At 40.6% G+C, this 13079-nt stretch overlaps 1 pseudogene; it reads left to right on the forward strand.

Moving 5' to 3' along the window:
• The first annotated feature begins 7200 nt into the window (after positions 1–7200).
• On the forward strand, positions 7201–7770 carry LOC148022363 (uncharacterized; annotated as a pseudogene).
• The last annotated feature ends 5309 nt before the right edge of the window (positions 7771–13079 follow it).

The following is a 13079-nucleotide window of genomic DNA, read 5'->3' on the forward strand; positions in this document are numbered from 1 at the left end:
GAATTTTCATTATGTTTGCAACCCGTGAGTAAATTAATTTATAAACAGTAAGATCTTATACCTTTCCTAATCATCATTCATTGAATTTAATATGCTAATTTTTAATCAAGGAATCAATAAGTATCTCAAGCGTTCAAAAATCTTACAATCTTCCAAATTTTCAAAAGAAATTTGTAGAACTTAATTTAATAAATGCAACTAAACTTGCATGCTTATTCCATGACTTTCACACCTAATCCAATCTTTTTTAATGATATATGTACAAATGAAATTTTTTAAAAGAGAATGTTGCTAATCTTTTCATGCATTAATTGGAAGACTTTAGGTGTATTTGTTTCTCTTGTTCTAAACAATAATATGTGATCCAATCAATGATTAAAAATACCTCTTTACCGGCATTTGATGCATTGGTGTCAGATCTGTTTGTTCCTATGTTAAGGGTCATCAACGATGGGCCTGTCACAAGGGAAGGTCTTGCTTTGTGTAATGGGCTCACCATGGTCAAGGGTCCTCCTTTGTTGGATAGTCTAGCCATGTGAAGCTTCTTACATGGGGGCAATGCAGTTAGGGAAAAGAAAAGGGCAGATAAGAAAAGAAGATGAATTAAAGAAAGTTACAGACATTCATCTTGGGATGCATGTCACAATCATTGCCTTGGGATGCGCTAGGAGTTAAGTCTTCACCCTCTCACTTCACACACACACACACACACACACTCTCTCTCTCTCTCTCTCTCTCTCTCTCTCTCTCTCTCTCTCTCTCTCTCTCTCTCTCTCTTTATTTTTATTCGCTCCTCTCACATTGGCATGGGTCTACAGTGGTCTGGCTCTCATGATGTCTCTTCACAAACTGACATTTATTTATAGGTGAAGCGGAAAGGGGGGGGAGGGGAGGGGGGGAATCATCTACCTGTGTCATGGGAATATCAAGGTGTTTTGTGGTGGCAAGGGGAGATGAGATTTTTTTTTTTGGGTGAGGGGAGTGATGTGTCATTTGATTAGAAATTTTCTAATTTTATATTAGTTAGAACTTGCCATGTGTAAATAAATATCTTGATATTTATAGGAGTGTGGGGTGTGTTGGCACAATGAATTTTGGTGGAGTTTTAAATCCAAGGGGGAGAAGAAGAGTTGTTAGAGTTTCCTATTTTGTATATTAAAAAAATTGGTGAGGGGTTGACATGTTAATCAATGGGGGAGGGGAAGTACAAAAAATATCCAAGATATTTTGGATTTTTTTATCAAAGAGGAGAAGAAGACAAGCTAGATTTTTTCACAAAATAAAAATCTAAAAATTGGGGGGGGGGTTACTTATGTTAGGGGGAGAGAGAGAGAGAGAGAGAGAGAGAGAGAGAGAGAGAGAGAGAGAGAGAGAGTGTGTGTGTGTGTGTGTGTGTTGATATTTTAATAGATTTACAAAAATTTTGGATTTTTTTGGGGGGGGGAGAAGTACATGCAACAGCTAGGATGGGGGAAGAGAGAGAGAGAGATATCAAAATGAAGGGTGCCCAATATGAATTGTGTAGAAATATATGGGGTTATTACAAGTGAGTTATGAAGTTTGGGTGAAGTGCACATTGGATGTATTAAGGTGACTACATGCATTGGACTATATGCAGATTGTCTAGGTGAATGCTCCAAGATAACCTAAGTTTGGGCATACCAGTGCATATGTGCACTAGATGCCATGCATTGTGCATGTGCACTCTTTGCACATGTATTCTCTAGTATGTGTATGTTGGATACAACTGTAGCATGTTAGTGCACTATGCTCTAGCTTATCTAGGTGCAAGGGATACATAAGGCAAGCTACTGCAAGCATATACAGTGCATTAAGAGGTTTGTGCAAGGGTCGTGCAAGGTGATTGCCTTGGTGCATGTGTGCACTAGTGGTGGTGTACGAGTGCATGCGTGTACACTAAGCTGAGTGATGTGCACAAGGGTGGATTGATGTGGGCTATATGTCATGTTATGGGCTAGCGTGGGTGCTCTAGGTTGGTTTAGAAAACAATGCTTAAGTGCACACATGTGAGTGCATGTGTGTTAGTGCAGTGCACTAGTATATGTATGGAGTGCACTATGCATGTGCACGAGTGCAAGTGTCCTATATACAAGGCTAGTATACAAGGGTGTGTATACAAATGTTACACTAACATACTATTGTGTGTGAGTGTATTAGGATGGTGCTAGTCAAGTGCACTAGTGTATGTGTGCACTAATGCTTGTACGCTTGTAGTGTGCATGGTGCATGTGCACTACGTGCAAGAGCAATATGCTAGCACACTTGTGTAGTCTACTAGGATGGATGGTTAGGCTCATGCATGAGGTGGTGCTATGCTCTAGGAGTAGTGTGCTATGGTGGGGCTATGTGCAAGAGCATGTGTAAGTGCAAGTGTGAGTTGAAGTACGATCAAGTGCACACAGGTACACAAGGATAGGCTTAGTGCAAGGCTTAAATGACTAAGGGTTCAAGCACAAGCATACACAACTACACATGTGCATGCCAATGCATGTGCCAATGTTGGTGTCAATGCAAGCGTTTCTAAGTGCACAAAAGTACACTAGGTAATGCTTACTATAGGATTTATGTGTAATGGACCTAGGTGGCTAAGAGGTACAAGCACAAGAGCACAAAAGCTCATGTGACTGTACAATGCACACCAATACACACAAGTACACATGGTGTACTAATGCCAATTCCAATGCACACACATGCATACATGTACATAAGTGCAAGTGTTTGTAGAAGTGCATACTAGTGCATTGTAAGGTGCCACTTTCCTCCCTCCTCCTTCCCTTTAACCCTCCCTTCTAAACAGGACATGTGTCAAGGTTGGAAATGAGAGGAAAGAGGAACTCTCACAAGTGCACAAGGGCTTCATATAGTGATGTGCACTCATGTGTGCACTAGGAGGTGCTAGTGCACAGTGGCTTAGGAGCAGACTCAAATCACTTACTTAAAGATTTTCAGTCGGTCCATAGTGTGTGGACAATGTGTTGTAGTGGAGCTAACCTAGTAGTGAGTTGGGTGTGTACTAACATGTGAGGCTATGTGCATAATGGTATGTATGGATGGTGCGAGTGACTATGCAAAGGTATAGTGCACAAGATAGGGTAATGCACTATGCAAGGTTCTAGTATATGTGCAAATGATAGTACACTAGGTTGATGAGTGCACTATTGTGTGAACATGTACTAGGTTGTGTGCAAGAGAATGTGTGCTAGTGTAATGCTCTAGGCTCAACACACTAGTGGATGTGTGTTAAGGTGTAGGAAGGTGGCTTTAGTGCACTATGCAAGGTTCTAGTGCATGTGTGCACAAGTACACACACATGCACATATATGTGCAAGTGTGTATGCAAGTGCATGTGTGAATACATGTATAAGTGTATGTGTGCACAAGTATCCTAGGAGAGAGCTAGTGCACAAGGTTGTGCACTAAGATGGAACAAGTGCATAGGCAATGCCTCACCTTCCTCTCTTACTCTCCTCATTGACTCTCCCTTAAGAATAGGGTGGTTGTTAGGGTTGTGGAGGAAAGAGAAGCTATTGTATATGTGCACTAGGATCACTCAATCACATTCTTGTCTTCTAACTTTTCTACCTTCATCAAGGTCATGACTAAATTTGAGTGATAATCAAACACGATCTAGTGCAATCTCATCCATTTCCACTCACATTGTTAAAGTAAATATTCAAACATTAAAAGTCCTTCATATACTAATGCTACTAAGTGAGAATCCTTCTTAACTCCTAGTGGTTACTACATTAGGTTAGAAAGGTCTAGGATTCATGATGAGGATAGGTATAATCAATTCTTGGATGCTAGGCTAGACCAAAATTTTTCCATTATTCATGTGTCATTCTTTCTTATGGCCCTAGCCTCAGTCCACTTAGTCAAGTAATCAATAGCAACAATAATGTACTTTGCTTGTGAGTATTGGGGGGCTGCAAGCTTATAGGCCCAACAAATTCTATCCCCCACTTCTTAAAGGGCTATTCTGCTATTACTAGTGTTAGTTGCATTTGGTCCGGAACTTTTGTGTACTAGTATTCATCATAGTCTTTCAAAGACTTTGCAACATCGTGGAATAGGGTTGGCCACAACAATTGGGACTACAAGATCTTCCAAATGAAGTGGTAGCACACCTCAATGTGCTTTTTCTTTGCATGGAAGGACATGTTCTTGGCCAACTAAATAGCACTCATACAATCCAAATGCAGTGTAGGGACCACATCAGTAATGGCAAGGTCTGTCATCACCAGAAAACTTAACTAGAGAGCCTCCTTGCAAACCTCAATGGTGGCTGAAACATACTTCGTCTTTGTAGTGGAGAGGGCTGGCACTGTGGACATCCAAGAAACATCACCTCTAGTAAAGGTGAAGACATAGCTAGAGATTGGGACTTCCTACTGTCTACATGTCTTACATGATCAAAGTCAATGTATCCCATGGCTCCTATATCTTGGCCACCATAACAGATGCACATAGCAATTGTGCCCTTCATGTACCTCATGATACCCTTGACGACATCGTAATGCCATCAATCACGTGTAGCTGTATAGTGTACCACAACTCCCATTGCAAATGCTATATTAGGGGGGTGAGTTACTATCATGGCTTCTCCTAAAATATCACCTTACATACCTCAACAATATGCTCGAGCTACTTATGCATTTTCTCCTCGTAGAAAACAACATCTAGGCTACGGATAACCTTTTGAGCTTGCGGATCCCATAGGTGATAGCCCATCTTACTTACATTTTCATAACCAAGAAATATGCATTTCCTAGACTTAGGATCCAACTTATTGCGTTTGTCCTTTTTTGCATTGCAAAAAGCGTGACAACCAAAGACATACAAATGAGCATATGAGGGAGGTTTTCTAGACCGTGTCTCCTCTGCAACCTAATAGTCAAGAGTAGTACATGGGGACTGATTTATCAAGTGTACAGCAATAGTAACTACCTCAGTTCAAAAGTGTTGTGGTAAGCTTGCCTAGCTAAGCATACTGCGAACTCACTCCTAAATTGTCATATTCATGCACTCTGTTATACCATTCTAGGGTGGGTGTACAAGGCAATCAACTGATGCTTAATACCCCTCTCATCACAAATTTGCTCAAAGGTTTTTTTAGAGACATACTCACTCCCATTATCTGACCTCAAGCATTTCAGCCTATACCTAGACTTGTTCTTAACCAAAGTAAGCCAATACTTTTGATTTCTGCTTAATAGGATATACCCACACCTTATATGTATAGTCATCAATGAAGGTAACAAAATGCTTCGCACCACATAATGACTTCCATAGTATGGGACCACACACATTTGAATAAATGAGAGCCAATGGCCCACCCATGCGTGTCATACCAAACCTGTTATGCATACTATGTGCCTGCTTGCCATATAAACAATGATCACAAGACTCAAAGCACTTATAGTCAAGGGACATAAGATACTACAAACAAGTAAGCATTTTCATTCCTTTCAAGAAAATATGCCCAAGGCAATGATGCCAAAGAGATACATATGGAGCTGCATCCTCTGCCAAAACATGGTCAATTGACCCAAATATAAGCAAGGGTATAGAGCATTGGACTTAGTACCACATGCAATGACAAGATTCCCATAGATAATCTTCCATGAGGAATTACCAAAAGAAACTGCATAACCTGCATCATCCAAAGTGCCACCAACAATAAGACTCTTCGTGAGAGCCGATACATGATGTATATCATGAAGAGTAAACATGAAACCTAAACGAAACTACAACTAGACAACACCAATACCAACTATCTCTAGTGTCAGGTCATTACCCAAACAAATAGATCCAGTCAAATTGCGATAGGAGTGAAACCACTCTCTATAAGGGTTCATATGAAAGGAAGCCCCTCAATTTATCAGCCAACATTGAGTATACCCTAACAAAGCACCAGTAAGCTATGAAGTATTGAGAGAATAAGCTACAAGTATAAAATCATCATCCAAATCAGTTTGCAGCATGGCATTAATCTCTTCAATCTTAACACTTGACTTGCTAGGGACAATGCTATGATCATCATTTTTGTCATGTACTTTATTGGTACATCGGTGGTTGTCGAGATAGATTGTCTACCTTTGTTTGGGATTATCACTAGTTGCTCAACTCCGGATATTGCTATGTTGTGATAGATTGCTTACATCAAGTCCTTGAACCCAGAGTTTTGCCATATTGTAGGTAAAGATAATCTAGTTTGCAGAATTGTTATCGAGAGCTAGGTATGAGGATAATGAAGACATGGTTGTCGAAGGAGATGATGTCGGTACAAATTTCTACTCCACTTCTTATATTCGATGAGATCATTGTTGTTGTGCATCTTTTCTTGAATCATTTTCAAAAGATATGTATGATGGTGAGTGGCTACTTATTGGCCACTGCTTGAGCACTTTGACTAAGCAAGATGGATGGATTGATCAAGAGTTCAAGAGAATCCGAAGAAAAGAATATGGGTTTTCTTGAAGAATGGCCATCTATGGAAGCATCCAAAGCAAAGAAACAAAACTCCACAAAGGGTAATATGTGATAAGGAGACTCAACAACAAATTATCAAAGAGTTTCATGAGAGTCTATGGGCTGGCCATCGAGGTGTGTGGATCACTTTCATGAAGATCAAAGAAATATATTGGTGGAAAGGTATGTATAAAGATGTGTTATAGTTTGTAGAGATGTGTACTACTTGCCAAAACTATTCCAATGTGTGATATTATGATGGCCTACATCCTACCTATCGGTTAGTCATGCATTACAAATGGGTGGTTGACTTGGTGACTATGCTTATGGGACTTTGGCAAATGCGATACATTGTACTTGCCAAGGAAGATCTAACAAATCATGTGAAAGGTCGAGCGTTAAGAATAAAGGCTACAACTGTATGTAAATTTCTTTTGGAAGATATTATTTGCCACTATGATTGTGTTGGAAAGATAATTGCAGATCGAGGAGAGTTGGATGCAGAAAAAGCTAGGGAATTCTTCTTGAGGTTGAGTATAAAGCTTGCTCTCACTTTAGCATATGACCGAAGGCAATGGCGAAAGTGAATGCAGACACCCACCTATCATCAAAGCTTTAGCCAAGGCATGCAAAGGTAAGATTCGAGAGTGGCCCAGGCTACTTCCATATGCTTTATGGGTTGATCGCACTACAAGTAGTCCCGTGACTGGATATATGCATGTTGAGTTGATGTATGGCCAAAAGCTTGTTATGCCTATTGAGGGTGTTATTACTACTTGGAGTGTGCTACCTTGGGAGAATGATATGAACATGGAGGACCTTCTTGCTTTGCAGATTCGATAGCTAGAAAGGAGGCCTGAAGACATCGAGATTACAACGATGCATTTAAAAGATGCCAAGTTGAATAAAGATAGGTTTGACAAGAAACACAGGCTCTGTCTAAAACCCATTGAGAAAGGAGATTGGGTGTTAGTTTATGACAATAGTATTGACACTCATCATAGTACACTTAGAAAGGTTTCTAAGTGATCGTCTGGTCCTTCTATTGTGAAGCATGAACATGATAATGCAACATATTCTTTGTGTGCGATGGATGGTACAGATTCAAAGATTCCTATTGCAGGAAAGAGGATCAAGAGTTTTAAGCAACATAATGTAAGTGAACCAATTGAAGAATATGTGCAAGATGGAGAATAGATCTATGTTGACTTGGATGATCAAGAGGATGATGAAGATGCAGGGATGGAATATGAATATATTGATCCAAATGAAGATTAACTATGTGGCACATACTAGAGGATGTGTAGGTTCAAAGGGGGTGGGTGTCGTGCTGCTATGCGAACATAGTTGACAGCAACCCTCCCACGGCATGAAATAAACATGAAACCAAGGTAGAAGCATGCAAAATCTATGCACATGGCTGAGCCATTAATCTCAAAACTGAAAAGAAACCATAAATCTTCCACTTAATAATGAACTGATTCGTTATCTTCATCATCTTCATCCATATCTTCAACCATTATACAAGAACAAAAGGGAAAAATAAGAATTTCTGCACAAAAGACAGAGGAGAGAGGAGAGAAAACAACTTTTTGCACCACCAAAAAGGAAAATGTGCCATCGGACAAGAGAGGGAAGGGAGAGAGGCACATAACCACTCGTGCACTCCACCCCACCTCTTCCCCAAAAAGCACACCCCTTCGTATTTTTATTATTTCTTTGAAACTTTGATACATTTGATATTATAAGACCTTTGGCCTTTAATTTTGAGTATTCCTACCCTTCACCAATGCATGCACGTAACACTTTTGTGTATATCATTTATTTATGATGAATGTATGTGTGTGTGGATGTGGATGTGGCCCCCTCATATGGGTGTGTATTTTAGTGATTTTGGAACAATGTAAATGTTATCCCCTTTACAAAAGATGAAAACAACTTTTTGCACCACCAAAAAGGAAAATGTGCCATCGGACAAGAGAGGGAAGGGAGAGAGGCACATAACCACTCGTGCACTCCACCCCACCTCTTCCCCAAAAAGCACACCCCTTCGTATTTTTATTATTTCTTTGAAACTTTGATACATTTGATATTATAAGACCTTTGGCCTTTAATTTTGAGTATTCCTACCCTTCACCAATGCATGCACGTAATACTTTTGTGTATATCATTTATTTATGATGAATGTATGTGTGTGTGGATGTGGATGTGGCCCCCTCATATAGGTGTGTATTTTAGTGATTTTGGAACAATGTAAATGTTATCCCCTTTACAAAAGATGAAATTATGATATATGCATGGACATTTTTGTGCCTTGTTTTTATGCTTCTTTTGGGTGTCATCATATTCCTCCCACACTGAAATGTGAAGCGTCCTCGCGAACCTTGTCAAAGAAGAACCACTATCTAACATAAACAACTTCCAAAATTGTTACTAAAACAACTTCGATCATAAGGCCTAGCCATGGTAGGGTATGGGACTCCAAATCCACGACCACCAGAGTAAGGGAACTCCTGCCTCCATCACTCCCACACTGAAAAACTTGTATAGTCTCCAAAAGATAGGGTTCTATCTTCAATAAGGAATCACAAGTATAACCTCTCTATCCTAATGAAAGGAAGAAGAATGACTTCCTTCACTATGTAGCTCAAAGGGCATCTCATCAAAATGAAGCTATCACTTGTGTATTGAAAAAGAGGAGAGCATGAGAATATGCCCTTGGATTTTCTATAGGATATGTTCCTAGGGTAATTGGTGTAAGCTTGATTTAAAAGGTCAATGTGTTTGTATTGTATGTTCACAATGATTGAAGAAGATGGGAAAAACAAGAGGGGATCTCATAAACAATTAATGGTGCTAATAAGGGGGTGAATGGGAAACTTTGGGGAGTAGGTGAGGCTAATAGGGAAGTTATGTAGGGAGAGAGGGTAGGGCATGGCATAGGGATAACCACTTTAATTGTACATTTTTAATGTATTACTTTTAACTTTTTATATCTTGATTGTTAGATTTGAGAAATGTTCTTTTAAGTATTTTAGAAGAATACTTATCTGTCCTTTGTGATCTCTGTTGCCACATGAGATGAGGTAAAGGGAGGGGAATGAAATTGGTAGAGGAGAATAAGATTAGGGGGTGACGAGCCTAGAGGGAAGGAGGCATGATAAAGGGGCAACATGGAGGAATGAAGCATGGGAATAATGCTTTTACGTTTAAAGATTAAAATTTCTATGATTTTTTTTAAATGGTTAAACTTAAGTTCTTTTTAGGATTTATCCATTCTCGTTGAGGGGAAGATGGAAAGGGTGGACTCAGAACGAGATATGGAGAGGAAAGGAAGATGCCATTCCCACCAAGCTTTCTCCTCCCGTGACCTCCCTTCCCTTTTCTTCGTTCTCTGTGTTTCCTTCCCTAAACGTCATGATCCTCACAAACAACCCAGAATGCAGAATTGCCTCAGCATCCCCCCTGCCTAAGCGACCTCCAGCCCCAGCACAAATTGCCCTCTCCCTCTCTCTCTGTATTGTATATAACATTTCTTTCCACGAAAACATTGTGAGCCTGCGGTCTGCTTCACTGGCGATAGTTGTCAATGTGAACTGCAGTGCCAGTACCAAGAAATTTGTCTGAGAGCCAACCGCCTGATGAAGGGCGATGGGCGAGCTACCATGTCTGAGACCCAACACCTCAGAGGCAAGCTGATGTAGTCGTCCGGTCCCCAAGATGGATACAAATCCATGGTATCTTACTGTTCCAATTGTGGGCAGACCTACCGCCTCTCTCTGTCTCTCTCTCTTTGTGCATGCTTCGCCACAGCCTACTAGTCGAGGACCATAAGGGCGACTTTACACCGAAGGGGTAGGGTCTTGATGTGGCAGGTGGCATGGCGGAAGAAGGTAGGGCAGGTAAGGAATGGACGGGCGCGTGTCCTTCGTTGTTGGCAGGTCTCCCGTCAGCATGTGGATGTTGTTCTCCCTGTCCTCATCTCTCCTCATGTACACATCATCCCCCCTCTCTCTCTCACTCCAGTCCTTCGAATTGCATCCCATCTAACAGCCCATCTTCCAGAACGTGACTTGCCTGATGATCTGAGGCATCTGTGCTGCCTGTAACAAGGCTTTTTGCTTCCGGCATATCGCACCACAAATTCACTTGCTGGTGATCAATCCAGGAAGGGTAGCATGATACCTCAATCCAGAGTATGGAGGACCCATCTCCATCCATCCCTCTCTCTCTCTCTCTCTCTGTTTCTCACGCAATGTGGTAATGGCCGCCTTCTCATCCCTCTCCTTCTCTTATGTTCCTTTTCTTCTTCTTCTCATTCCTCTTGGAGACGTGGAGACCTCTTGGAGACATGGAGACGCTGCGCTACTATTTTTGCTACACGTCTACTTCACCTTTGCATCCTTCTCAAGTAGCAGAAATGTAGTGGGATCCATGGCCCACAAGGTACCTGTTCCTACAGTATCATGGGGCAAAAAGCCTCAGTTTGTGACATATGTGCCATCAAATCAAGTCCCATAACCCTTGTGTTCCAGTTGCTTCTAGGTTGAGCAGCATTCATGACTGAATTTTTTCCAGCAGCACGCCTTGCCACAGGTGTTGATACATCTATGTCTCCATCTCCAGTCTTATACCCTTGAACAGAAGATTTGCAAAGGGGACAATAAGCATTTATTTTTAACCACTGATCAACACACTCCACATGAAAATGGTGGGAACATGGTAATCCTCATAGCTGTGCGTTGTCCTTGTAGTGGCCCTCTCATTCTCTGTTCCTGCTGCCATCACACCACCTTCACTGGAGCTATCACTATCTGATCCATTGTAGCTGCTTTTCTCTCGCTGAAACGATATCCTCTTCCTCTTGAACTTGTAAATGGGCAAAGAGGCAATAACATCAGCAGAAGCTCCCCTCCCTTCCATGTGAACACAATCTGTAAAGCTTTGGGCTTTCTTCCATAGAGGAGGGTCTTCCAAACACCCAGACAATGGGCTTCCATCTCATCCTGCACCTTCTTGTACTTTGGGACACACAATTTCTTCACTACTTTGCATCAGATCTTCAAGTCTCTCTTTTTTTTCCTCCTTTGGTGTTTTGAGATCATCTTCTTCCCCGGCTGCGCACCAAAATGACAGCAACCCTCCCACGGCATGAAATAAACATGAAACCAAGGTAGAAGCATGCAAAATCTATGCACATGGCTGAGCCATTAATCTCAAAACTGAAAAGAAACCATAAATCTTCCACTTAATAATGAACTAATTCGTTATCTTCATCATCTTCATCCATATCTTCAACCATTATACAAGAACAAAAGGGAAAAATAAGAATTTCTGCACAAAAGACAGAGGAGAGAGGAGAGAAAACAACTTTTTGCACCACCAAAAAGGAAAATGTGCCATCGGACAAGAGAGGGAAGGGAGAGAGGCACATAACCACTCGTGCACTCCACCCCACCTCTTCCCCAAAAAGCACACCCCTTCGTATTTTTATTATTTCTTTGAAACTTTGATACATTTGATATTATAAGACCTTTGGCCTTTAATTTTGAGTATTCCTACCCTTCACCAATGCATGCACGTAACACTTTTGTGTATATCATTTATTTATGATGAATGTATGTGTGTGTGGATGTGGATGTGGCCCCCTCATATAGGTGTGTATTTTAGTGATTTTGGAACAATGTAAATGTTATCCCCTTTACAAAAGATGAAATTATGATATATGCATGGACATTTTTGTGCCTTGTTTTTATGCTTCTTTTGGGTGTCATCAATAGTGTGAAAAACCCTTGAGTGCATCATCATTCAACTTTCTTATTAATATAGATAGTCAATGTCATATTAGTCATTAGTGTTAGTGTCCATAGTATGGATGGTTCGAACTTACAAGATTTTTGGACAATTTTAGTATATTTTTGATATTTTGAAAATTATTTTTTATAAACATCCTAAAAAGGCGCAAAAAACTTTTAGCATAGGGTGTCATGCAAAAAAGCAAGTTGCTTTTTCAGATAGTTTTGGAGACCTCATGCAAAAAGAAGAGCTCCCAAATTCGCACGGCATGTGATCACAGTTTTTACATAGCAAACAACACTTCGAATGGGGAAGAGGGAGAAGGAGCGATCTGGGAGGATTCTGACCAAGCGTCCTATTGTTCTACCCCCCTTTGGAGCTAACGGCACCATCAAATTTTCCGTCTCAGCAATAGAGTAGAAGCTAGTGTTTGGTGCGAGTTTTTGAATATAACAGGGTGAAATAGGATATGGTGAAAGGGAAACTCATTGTAAATAGGTTTTCTCAATCAAGGGTCAGTTTTGAGATACTTTGAGTCTTTGATCTCTTGCATATGTGTTGTTTCATCTCTTGTTGGTCTCTACTCTATGTAATCTCTATCATCATCCATCTGTGCTCTCATACAAGAATTTGCCTAATCTCTTACTACTATCATGTGCTGTTGATTTAAGGGATAACAATTGGGCCCATCCATTGACACTTGCAATGCGAGAGCTCCATCATAGTTCTCAGTAACTAGGTTCTTGTTCGATTTTGTAGGTACCAGGATGGACTTGTTCAACTTTCACATG

Source organism: Lygodium microphyllum, chromosome 17 (assembly GCF_053477565.2).
Source record: "Lygodium microphyllum isolate KBCC chromosome 17, Lygodium_microphyllum_v1.1.10, whole genome shotgun sequence".
Lineage (NCBI taxonomy): Eukaryota > Viridiplantae > Streptophyta > Polypodiopsida > Schizaeales > Lygodiaceae > Lygodium > Lygodium microphyllum.